This window comes from Accipiter gentilis, chromosome 26, assembly GCF_929443795.1.
Source record: "Accipiter gentilis chromosome 26, bAccGen1.1, whole genome shotgun sequence".
Taxonomy (NCBI): Eukaryota; Metazoa; Chordata; class Aves; order Accipitriformes; family Accipitridae; genus Astur; species Astur gentilis.
This window is the reverse complement of record NC_064905.1, coordinates 440,351-453,024: the sequence shown is the minus strand read 5'-3', so window position 1 is coordinate 453,024 and position 12,674 is coordinate 440,351. Positions and strand designations below refer to the sequence as shown.

The window sequence follows — 12,674 nt, the reverse complement described above, 5'->3', positions numbered from 1 at the left end:
AACTCACATGCTTTCATTTGCACTTGATGTTGACTTGCAGCCCTAGTTAACCCTATGTCCTGTGACCTCACATTTTAGGCCAACCCCATGGCTACTAGGTTTTAGCTCATCACCCAATTAGCTGCATATATTTTCCTGTGAAGGTGTGTTTGCCACTCCAAATGTTAATTCTCTGTTGCCTGTGCCAAAGCAAGTGCAGCTAGCAGCACATTTCCAGTGCAATGCCAGAAATGTACTGCTGGTTTTAGTCCCTCATGAAATCAAAGGCTGCTGCTCTCTGCAGCCTCTGATATTACTTTTATACCAGTAACTCCAGTGCTTGCCAGTCAGGAGCTCAACGGTACATTGCAGCACCCTGGCCCTGCACAGCAAGCCACTGACTTCAGAGGCTTGCACAACCTATGAGCTGCAGATTCAGAGCTCCTACCCCCTCCCCACACCAGCAGTGCCGTAAACTGCCCTCACCCACCCACCAGCTGCTGCAGGCCTCTGGCCAGACAAGGTGGTTACCCAAAACAGCAAGAGATACCACTGCCTGAGTCACAGAGTCTCAGGGTAGGACTGAGAAAGGAAACTTGCTTTGGGAAGGCAATGGGGTGAAGGTGACGCATGCCACTCAGCTCCCAGAAAAGCCCAAACTCACAGCTTACAAACAGGGCCACGCTCTGCAGTGCGGCCAGGCAGTGCCACGAGGTGCTGGCATCTCCCCAGCAGTTACGAGAAGAGTGTGGCAAGGCAGTGAAGGAGGAAATACAGACAGTACAGCAGGAAGAGACAGCTTTGTCAGATGATGGCTCTGGCTGCAGTGAGAGGCCAGTTCCTCCCCCTGGTTTGCAATTGCCACATCCACTTGCTAGAGATTTATTTACCACACTGCAAAATACACTTCTTGAGCATTATTGAAACTTACTTAAGAGGCACAGACAGCTTCTGAATGCCTGCTCGGTCAGGGCAGGGAGCATACACACCCACCAGCCTCCACTGCCCGGTGGTTTTCAGAGGTTTCAGAAATGCCGCTTTGTTTCCATGATCCATGCACAGTAACTCCCACACTGGTTGCAGGTCCCAACAGTGTGCAAGAAGCCTCTCCACTGCAGAAGCGAGGAAGGGGAGCCGAAGGCCACCTTGAAGGTGTCTGAAGGCATGTGGGAAGGTAGCACGATTTGCAGCTACAGATTTCCAGACGGGCAGCACGCTTCGCATGCACTGTGAAATCAAGCGAGCTGCCCTGCTCCAGTACAGGACAAGCTCTTGCACCCTCCTGGCTTGTTCCCACTACATGCCACTCACCAGTTCTCATCCAACTCCTTATTTGCAGTGACAGCCCCTCAATCCCCCTCCTGCCCCACTCTGTCCCTGCACAGGAAGGGCACTGCCACCTGCACTGGGACATGAGACCAACCCATGGCTACTGCAACAGGCTAGCAAGGTCTGGGCCACGTGCAGAACAGCTGATAGGGTGCAAAACTGCAGATGATGCCCCCCCAAAGCCATCGCAGTCAATTCCTCCCAGCCTGTAGCTTCATAATTCCTTTAAGCTAACCCTGCTGGCAACAACAGTCAGCTTCCCTGGCCAGAAAGGGTTGCCAAGCTTGGGAGCGATACAAAGCACAGCCCTGATCATCTGTCTGAAAACTAGCCCAAAAGGAAACGTTCTTACCTAAATCTGCTTTCTGAAAGTAGGTTTGCCATGCTAATGGCTGCCTGGCACTGAGATGGAGGGTGAGAAGAGATGGCCAAGAATTCTTCCTTGGGCAGCAGAGCCAACCCCACCAGCTGGACCTCCCAGCACCTGCCAGGGGCTCTGAAGCTGGGCTCTAAGGCTCTGCTGCATCTGACCACAGATGGTGCCACCAAGCCTGGCCCTTACTCTCCCCTCCCTGCTCTCAGAAGCCTTCCCCACTTCCAAGCCTTCCTGCAGCCTTCCTAAACCAGGTGTGTGGGGCAAGGGGCTAACCTGTGTGGGGTGTCAGTACAGCTATGTAGAGTACAAGCACCGTCTCCCATGTGATCAGAGATGCAGCCAAAAACGGGACTGGCTGCTCACACAGCCCCATCTGACGGGCAAGGCGCATCAATATCCTGGGAACCCTTCCCAGGAGGAAGGGCGGCTGTGGAGCCAACAGCCCCGCAGAAGGAACCACATGGCCGGGCAGGGAGGGCACTGCAACCCCAGCACTGCCTGCAAGGAGGACAGGGCAGCTGCCTTACGCCAGACCCTGTAACCCAGCAAGGATGGCGGGCTGCAATGCCTGCTACCAACATGCTCCACTCTTGGGCAGCTGCAGGCAATGGCTCTGGGCAGCTGCCTCTTTGCTTCGCTGGCATATGAAGTGCAAGCTCTTGGAAACGCCAGCTTGACTGGCCCCAGCCAGAGGCAACGTATGGCAGCACTCACAAGCCATCCCTCACTGTGCACGCTTCTTACCAACATGCACCAGAGCAGCGAGCCTGTGCCCTGGTGCTGGTGGTTATAGCAAAAGCAACACGGTAAATACTCGCCCTGTCATTATCCCATACCACAGCTCTCCCTTGCACTTCGCTCCCTGACACAGGCAACACTTGCTCCTTGACCAGCTCTGCACTATTTGCTTTTGGCAGCAGCTGCGGAAATACTAGATTCAATGCAAATACAATTACAGTTCACACCCCAAAGAAGAAAAGGAGTTGTGGTTAACAGAGGTGGCCCATGGCCTTTTGACACGGCGGGAAGTCACCTCCTGCTCGAGCCTCCCACCTCTGTTCCCATTGCATCATGCTGCTAGTGAGGCCAATGCTTTGCTGGAGAAGCACGATGACGCACCCAGACCTTACATTCCTGGCAGATTAAAAAGCCAGCATCCACAGATTCCACAGCAAGAAAAAACTATTAATCAGCTCCTCTTGGATGGGCTTTTGAAGATCAAAGCAACATACTTCCCCCAGCACTGTGATTCAGACACCTCTGCCTTCAGAGAGAGCTGGTCAGCCACTGGCCAGACCCATGTGTTGCAGAGCCTTGTCTAGAGCTGGTAGTTCAGCACAGCATTTCAGTGTGCACACTCAACTCCAAAAGCCAAAACAACACTTCTGCTCTCAGCAGGAAACCAATACACAGCAGCCATGGTTTATTCATGCTGCACTATGCCTCGCGCTCACAGGTGAGTTTCCTGTTTTACGTAGTGGTTTCTCATTCAACGTCTACTCCTTTTGCTCTTCAAATTCCACTTCTCTCTCTTCACCTCAGCAAGAGAAAAAGAGCTTCAACCCCTGACCTGCAAACACAAATATGCTTAAACCCAAATAAAAATGTTTCCATGGAAATTTAAGGATCTGGTATTGGAACATGCCTTCATATGTCTGCCTTTTTTTTTTTTTTTTTAAACTGTTTTTCTACAAACTTGTTTTACATACAACTTTGTGAGGATGAAACAAGCTGGCAGGTTCCTTCCCAGAGAACACCTCCCTCCCCACAGCTCACAGCATGCTTGGCTACCAGCTGCCAGATGCTGGCATCCCACTCTTGCACTTAGAAGGCTTTCGTCGAGGAATGCTGCAGAGTCTTCAGGCATGATGCAGTGCCTCAAATAGGAGCCCTGATACAACTCATCTTGTGACACCGTCTCAATAAACCTGCTAGCTGAGAGTTTCTGTATCTCCCAAAGTTAACCTAGGTCATTTTTGGCATTCCTCAAGGACTCTGTGTGCACACTGTTTGGGAAAGTGATCAGCAGATCCTGAGATAGAGCTGGGAGCACACGCTTGTCTGGGGAAGGATCTTTCCCGAGAGGAAAGCAAGCTGTGCTGCCCGCATGCTGGGGGCCAGGCAGCAGCAGCACGGTGAGCTGCCCTTGCTCTTGAGGCCACTGCTGCTATTAGGGTGGTTGGAATTGCCCAAACCCACCTTGCCGGAGAACAGCGCACTAAGCTGCCAATGCATGCACCATGGGCAAGGTAAACATTTTGGTCAGCCTGAGATCACAGAAAATGATGTGCCTAGGACGTGCGCTCTGTTTAACAGGATTTCACTTGGAACCCATCCATGGGAAGGAGGTGGACCTGCTGAACAGCACCCTGTTGCTTCTACTTTGGGAGAAACTGAAATAGTGGGCACCAGTGATGGGGCAGGGTGGGTCTGCTGGCAGTCCTACGCCCTGATGGGTCCACCCAGCACTGATCCTCACCCAGTGCAAGACTGTGGCACATGTACATATTGGGAATTACCATGCTACAGCAACCACCAAATATTTAGATATACTTCAAGACTTTCCAAGCAGAGTTATTGCTCTCAGGAAGTTGCCCAGAGTTTGCTCAAGAATGAATGAACTGCAATAGGAAGGGAGCCCAGCTGGTTTCTGATGACAGCTGCTGACAGAAGCACGATGATGCCATTTACCTAAGAGGAGAAGTGATGATTCAGATCCCTGGGTTTTCCCTTAGCCATTCTTTCCACAAGGTAACGGGGACCCTTGGTCACTTCAAAACCATCTGGATTAGAGTGGAGAAGACAAGACATCAAGCTTACGAGCCCACTTGCCAGCTCAGAATGATGTTTATAAGCACCTCCTTAAAGAACTGCTGGTGCAAACCAACCTTCATTGTGTATCGATCCTACCCACAGCTCAACTAGCAGGCCTTCTACCATCATTATCGTAGTGCCTTGAAACCCTGAAAAACATACACTGGAAAAGCTAATTTTGAAAAGCACCCAGTGCTTTCCACACTTGGTACACCAAAGGAGGCCACCTTCAAGAGAAGAAGGTGCAACATAAGGGGCAGGAAAACCTGCCTGCATAGCAGCCTTTCTGTCCCCAAGCCCCAGTCCCGATGGGATCACAATGCACTTACCTGTTATCTCAGCCACAGGATGACATTTTCAGTAGAGGTGGAGACAGCTGTTGCTCTCTGCGACTGGGAAGTAACCAACTATTCCACTGAACTGCTGCCTGATGTTAACTACTACAAAAGCAAGCCGACTGGCAACCTTTCAGTAGGTGGCAGCAGAAATATATTATCAACCCAGAGGATTCCTTTAGGGACACCCCTTCCTGGCAAAATTACCCATTTAGAGCAGTTTTCAGAGGTACATTGCTTCAGGTCAGATACCGCACCTTAACCAGACTTACAACAGCAGAGTCGGGTCAAACACAGAGAACTTGGGGAGGGGAAACTCACCCAGATTCTGAAAATCCCCACATTTTGCTTTGGTGGAAGTGTCCCTCACCAAACTGCCTCTTGCAAAATGTGGTAAGGTCCCTAATTCAGTGCTTTGGTTTCTATGGTCCTATAGAGCCAGTACGGCTCATCAGAATAACTCCCAGCAATATGACTTGTGCAAAATCATACCACACCTTTCACCTCTTGCAGTCCCAGCCAAACAAGGCCATTTTAAAAGAAAAATTACTTCCATAAGTTTCAAAGACTCAAAAAATCAGCAACAAAAAGATGAGGTAAACACAACTAACCAGCATCGCCCCCTAATTCAGACACCCTTGAACTCGGCTGCCTCGCAGGCAGAAAGCAGCCACATCCCCTCTAGGAACACATTTACAGAAGGATGAGAGGAGCAACTGAAGCAGCGGGGCCAGCAGGAAGTCCTGACAGCCTCCCCGCATACCTGGTGAGCAAGGTGTGGCTTTGTAAAGCTGACTCAGGGCTGGGTCAGGTCTCCTACATGCAGGAGCACGCTTTCCAAATAATTGTTTCCTGTTCTCCCCAGGCAAGATGGAGGAGATGGGGGCAGGATGGAGGTTTACAGGGCACAGATAATCCCCCTCCCCAGAGCTGCCTAGCATAAAGGACAGCAAGGAGCGACTGCATGGGCCTGGTGACTAAGGCAAGGACAGCGGCACTGGTTTTGTGACTAACTATTACTCATGCAAGGAGGAATTTGGAGAGGGACTTGCATCCAGCTCGGCTCGTTGCTTTGGATACTTCTGCAGCCATAAGCACAAAGGAGAGCTTTGACAATGAATCAGACCCTGGTTTAAAATGACAAAGACAGACTTATCTACCAACTTTGTGTTAAAATGATTTCAGTGTAATCATAAAAGCAGTTTAATGCTAATCAGAGGAAACAAGCAACATTTTCAGACCAAGATGACTAAATGTAAGCTCCTGGATGGACAAAACAATTTAGACACAGCAGAAGTGGGTTTTTTATTAATGCATAATGTATTTCACTTTCCCCTGAATTACAAAGGAATGTGAGCATACAGGCAAAGTTTGCTTGAAAAGCTTTTTCCATTAGATTTTTTTTTTTTTTTTTAAATCAGAGCAAACCCCTCAAAAAAAATCCTAAACCGAGTTCTGGGCTACCTGTATTTTGAAAGCATCTCTATAACTAGCTTCTAAACTATTTAAAAGGAATAAATCAACACTCATGTTAATTATTCTGCTTTTAAAATGTACAATTATCCACCTAAAAATAAAGGTAGGAACAGTGAAAATAAAGAGTCATCAAATTCCAGTTCTCCCTTCATGAAGCCTTTGCCCTCTCAGCTAGTTTGTGTGCTTACTTTGCAGTCTGCAGTGCAGGGAAGACTAACAAAGAATTACTAATTGAACAGTTGCTTGCAAAAATCTGAGAGTTTGAAAACTTATTGTGGTGAATGATTGCTCCAAATGAAAGATTCAGCCTCGCAAATGCATACCCAAACAACACGTGATGTTATAAATGTCATTCCACCAAAATCAGCATCATGCACAAGCACTCTTCACAAAAATCCCAGATCTAAACCAGTGGAAGATCCTTTCAGAGAGCTGGGAATCCCCTCTTAAATGTGATGATTTCTTCTTTCTATGCCTCTAAGATTATAACGTCATGTTTTGCAACCAGTGACTTGTGCACTGTTTAACACAGGACAAGCTTCTTACGCAATTTTCAAAGCAGAACTTATTCTTATTTGATCTTTATCTAACAAATCTACCATAGGAAGCAGAACCAGTATTAAAAATAGTACACCTCCTTTCATGCGATTACTGAAGAGCATTTGTTCCCTTTTAAAGCTGCAAGGTGCTTGCTGCACACAATCAACTTTCATTTATGTGGGATGAGAGATGATGCGATTTGGATAAAAGAGAAACAGCATAAACTGCATGTTAAGTTAGACTGTAAGAATACAATCCTTTCGCTATCCTCACTTTTGACAAATGACAATAAGACAGACTGCGAGGCTTTAAACATAAAGAAATGTTAAGTCAGTGATTCATCACAGCCTTGAAAGCAAGGAATAAGGCCTGTTATTCATGTTACCATCAGCAGCGTCAGTTTAGGGGACAGAAAGAATTAGAGCAACATTAGCTATGCCCCAGTTCCTCCAGTATTTACCTTGAATTTGTATGGCCCCAGCCCAATGTCAGAGGGCTTCTCCATAAAGAATGATTTTGTCCTGATAGTGTTAGCTCTGTGTCCCTTACACTCTCAACCTTCACACCGTTTTATTATTTTAAAGCCTATTTTTCTCATTGCTCAGAGTATTTTTCATTCAAAAATTCAGGAATGAGAACACAGATTCTCCTCCCTCTAAGACAGTGAGACCTACAGGGGCGGGGGGAAGGCTTCAGCTATTCTCTTCTTCAAAACAAGCATCTCTGTGGAGGCTAGACATTGCTGACAGCTCTGCCCATGCAGGCCGTGCTCTACAGGAGTGTCAGCAAGCTTAGGCAGACAGCTGGACCACCCATGTCCTTCAAAAAGCAAGCCAAGCTTCCAGCTTTGCAGCCTGAAAAGCAGGAGCAAGCCCTCAGTGAAGGCACAGACTCAGGCCTGGATGACAGAAGCCAACAGAGTCAAGATGAAACGCATTTCCCAGGAACATCACCCAGTCCAAATGTCCGTGCCCAGAAACCTGCACCTGCCTCAGACACCCAAAGCCATGCAAGATGAAGGCTATCACCTGGCCTGGCTCTCACAGGGTGCCTGATGAGGCTCTGCAGCTTACCTTCAGACTGATCTCCATAATTTGTGGAGCTCCCACAGCTTCCTCCTAAAAGGTCCATGCAAGCCCAAACGTTAATCCTACATGTTAAGTTCACTTCCGTATTCCACCTCTCCCCACATCAGGTGTGCAGCCTCCCTCTACAGCAAGCAGAGGGAGATGATCACCTCTGGAAGCATTTATTGTCTTTCTCCTGACTGCAGAGAACATCTGGACTCCTGACTCATAGATGGCCAGGGAGACTTAATGAAACTCCAAGGTGTAATTCAGGGGCAAGAGGAGGAGATTATCATGACTCTGAATTCCCAAACATCAGATACAGTAAAGTTGGGGTGGGGTTGGGGAGAAGGGGAAACAAATAGCTAAAAAAACCAAACAAAACCCAAAACCAAAAAACAAATCACCCACAAAAAAACCAATGCCACAACACACCACCTTCCAGGACAAGTAAATTAAGAAAAGAAAAATCAATCTACTCCCCAGTAATGCCCCAAACCTGCAAACGATATGTGCCAGAGGAGTTTTGTACATGCTTGCAAATCATGACTGCAGCCAAGCCTTCAGGTTGCATGGATGGTTCTGGCTTGGCTCCTGTACGAACAACAGTGACAGAAGCACACCAGCCTTCCTTAGAGCAGACCAGGCCATAATGCCAACAGTGCTGAAACCAAGCCAGGGACTGACCTTGTCTATGCACACACTTAGAAACAAGGGGCAGCTTCTGTGACAACATGTGTTTAAAATCATGTCCTCGGTACGTGCATGTATGCCAGCGATGGAATGAGAGAACAGCACGCTCATGCAAAGTAAAATCTGCTCCAGGCTAAAGCACAGAGGGCTATTCTTGAGGCTTCCCCTCTCCGAAGCAAACAGGAGCATTCCTTATTTTCCCCTGTTTTATTTAAAAAGCCCACCGCACATTCCTGGGCACTGGCCTATCCCAAGCCAACCATGGGATGAGATCTTCTACGCTGTAAATCCCAGGCAGAAATTGGTCTAACTTGGGAACAGCCTAACAATTGTTACCTTCTGATGGTCGCTTAGTGGTCTGTGAAGTGCACCACAAATCTCAAGAGACTTGTTTTCACATCATTAAAGCCACCCTCAGAATTAGCCTCCATGCTGACAGTTTCAGTGTAAAAAATGAAGGGTCGTCCAGAGAGCTGCTGCTGGAGCACTTCAGAGGCACGCAGCCACGCTGAGCGGGTCCATCTGACCCATACCTGCTTGGAGAACATGAACTCCCAGGCTCTGGCACTTCTCCCCAGCCACACCACGCCTGTTTAAATCTTTGTTCCCACAGGGTACAAAAACACTGTTGTGGCAACCATCAGAGACGCCCTGGTGGACTCATCAAGAAGGGGGGCACCACCATTATGCCTCAGGGCTGCAGCAAAGCCATTTTAAAGCTCCTAGAGAAAGAAGATTAGAGAAATGGAAGCTGCAGCACAAGCAAGTTTGTGTCCAGGCAGCACCAGGGAAGAAGTCTGTTGTTACCTCTGACATCTGGTCACCATAAGGCATCGGAATGCAGACACTTTTTAACTTTACCAGGAAGGAGACCTGTAACACCATCTAAGCCTTTAAACATGGAGCACAGTGGTGTTTGAGAGCACACCGTTCGCTTCTCCACCATGAACGAGAGCAAAGAAGTTTTCTGTGTGGGATAGGGCAATTGAACATGGCATTTTAGGGACCACATGAAGAATTTCCGAATTAGAAATCAAGCACTTGGGTATAGCTTTCCCGATTGTATTTTCTACTCCAGGCAGAGAAGAAACCAACCAACCTTTTACCTCCACAGCAGTAAATGTTCAGTCTCCCATACACATGTGAAAGAACTGCTGGGAAACAAGCATGCAACAATGTTGTGGTCAGAGTTTAAAACCGAAATCCAATTCAACCAGAAAGCTGCAGGTTGCTTTTGCCCTTTTCACAAAGGAGCTAAATTCAGCGGCACACAGTAGACAGAGCTGCCCAGCAGAGCCTCCCCCTTATTTGTTATTTTTAGCAATTTAGTCTGACAACGCCTGACAACTAAACATGCTGAATATAGCAGGAGAGAAGGGGACTATCAGATATTATCAGAGAAAACACACAGCGATAATCGCTTTCTCCACCCCTAACGAAGAATCAATTTTCCATGTCTTTATACATCATAGAGTTTGTTCTTTTTAAAATGCCACATTTAAAAACAGAATCCATCTAGCCTTACAATGGAAACGGATAACATTTCCTGAAACAAAGCATTGTTCCACCCCTCACATATCATGTTTCCTTAAAAACAAGGGAAGAAAAACATTACTTGGTTTTTCTCCTAATACTGCACAAACATTGCTGAGCTAAAAAGAGTCTGTGCTCATCCCTTTAGAATGTTTTCAAAATAGATTTAACACATACCCCTCGTACTGTGAAACACAACAAGAATTTGATAGTATCAGTACTGGAAAAATCCAATCACTACTGCTAAGCAGGACAATTCCCATGCCAGTATGTGAGTGAGCCTATGCCATCAATCTCTGCAAGATTCAAGCAGGTTTTTGTAAGCCTCACTGGCACAGCCTTTAAGCAGACATGTGTATTTTGCCAGGAAGCCTGGGCAGTCTATTTGGATTCCAAAGGATTATATACAAGTTATGAAGTTGAGAATGCTACGTATGTACATACTTACATTCACATTCATACCTTAGCTTTAACAAGAAGGGTAAAGCTACCTTGCTTTTTCTGCAGAGTAACTGACAGGCTATGCATTTGCCCCCTTGTACACATTCGTACTCCTTTGGTGTTTTCAGAACACAGTTCCTCTAGCTAAGTACTTCCAATGCATATTCCAGCCAAGACTTATTTTCACAGCCCTGTACAAATACAGGTCTGGTTCTGCCTGCTGCTTTGCCACACGATCAGCAGCAGGGAGGACCAAACTAGCAGTATCACATCAATTTTGTGATGCTGCCTTGAAAAAGGCAATGCACTGCTTCAACAGTGGAGGAACCCAAGAGAGGGGAGTGAGGGAAAGTGAATACCTGCAATCATGCATTGCACTGGAGACTATCAGAGGAGGGAGAAAAGAAGCTTTCAAACCAGATGCAAAACATGTCACTATTTTCAAAGTCCACTCTGACAGCTGTGAATATCAGGAAAGCCAGCTCACATCTCTGAAGCAGGTTAAAGCCCACATTTTCATGAATAGTCAGCACTCAGGAGGTCAGAGATTTACAGGAGAGCTCAGCAGTGAACCCAGCCCTCTGTGCTGTGCTCCTCTGCAAACAGCACCAAGCTAGTGGTGAGAGCATTTCTCAAATTCAGGCTTGTATCAAAAATACACGTTTCACAATACCTTGGCCATAGCGTCATAATAGCAAGGCATAGTTGTCTCAAGCTGACGCTACATGAGTAACCAGATCAGACACACCATATGGATACTGGAAGATTGCTCTGAGCAGCTTGATTCAACTATGCAAAGTAAGAAATGTGAGTAAGCAATAAGGTAGTTAACAATGTAAAATATAAACCTAAGTTTTAAAATCCTTCCAGTTTTAGTAATGGATGGAGGGAAGTTTTAATCTATCTTAGTTTGATATTTAATTTACAATGATGCAGTGGAAGCACAAGGTCACAAAGTTTCACATTCTTTCCTGCTTCTGTCACAACTTGTTTTCAAGACAGCAAAATCCCCTACTCCTGTGATAAGTGCTCCCTGACTTGGACTCAGGTATTTCCCCTGAAATCTCAGTTTCCAGCAGTTGTCAGTCTAAGAGCTTGTCTTCTTCCATGGGGAATCCCAAGCCCAAAGAAAATCCTCTTCACAAAACTGCCAGCCAGCTGGAAGCAGAGTAGTTAAAAGATGGACTTGAATGTTCACTTAAACAAACTGTTAAAAGTTTTGGCAATCTGAGCCCTACTATCGATGGTTAAAAAGAAAAACCAACCCATGTGGCAACCAACCTTCCACTCCCACCACCTTTTGAGACAGTCACTATTGCTGGGAACTTCAGTTCAGTGGCCCTAACCAGAGACTCAAGCAACAGGGAGCTATGAAGCAGAAAAACACATTTGCAAAGCAGCCAGCTCTGAGGCTTTGTGCAAGAATGGTAAAGGTTAAAATCTGGGGGGAATTCCATCCATTCTGCTGAACTCAGCAATTGGAAAGTTCAGGAGGTAAGATCATTCCCCACCAGGAACAGGAAGAAACTGAGATGCACAGCTGAAGGGCACAGTAGCCAAAAAGCTGACCGCAGCCTGATGGACGTGGCAGTAAGGAACCCAATGGGCAGTTTGTAAACAGAGGCTGTCAACCACACTCCAATCACTTCCAAATCCAGATGTGCTGCTATGAAGTTCTCCAACCCTAGTCACAGGGGTCTTTGGACAAATCCATTAGCACCTGAGATGGCCCCAGAGTAGTCAAGATACAATCACTTTTATCACATAACCATAAAAAAATTAACTGTGCCTTGTCTGCATTAACACTACCTTTAACATATAGCCTATCTACGGAGTACTTGTTTTCCCTGTGCAGAAAACATTCTCATCGCCAGAAACACAAAAGCCCTCAGTATCTGGCACAGAAAACACTCCAGGCAACACAACATATGGTGATGTGCTTGCCCTACAGCTCCCCAGGCAAGCTGAGTTTTAGGAAGGAATTAAAAAGAATACAACCTCTACTTCTGCTTTAATGTAAGTACAAGACAACAGAGACAGAACTGCACAGATTTGAGTAGGTTTGAGCACTGACTTCCTATTCCTGCTTGT

General features: G+C 46.7%; 1 protein-coding gene across 2 annotated transcripts in view; it reads right to left on the bottom strand.

The window, feature by feature from the left end:
• PFDN1 (prefoldin subunit 1) overlaps positions 1 to 12,674 on the bottom strand; it is a 32,810-nt gene that overhangs the window by 3,569 nt on the left and 16,567 nt on the right. The window lies entirely within an intron of this gene.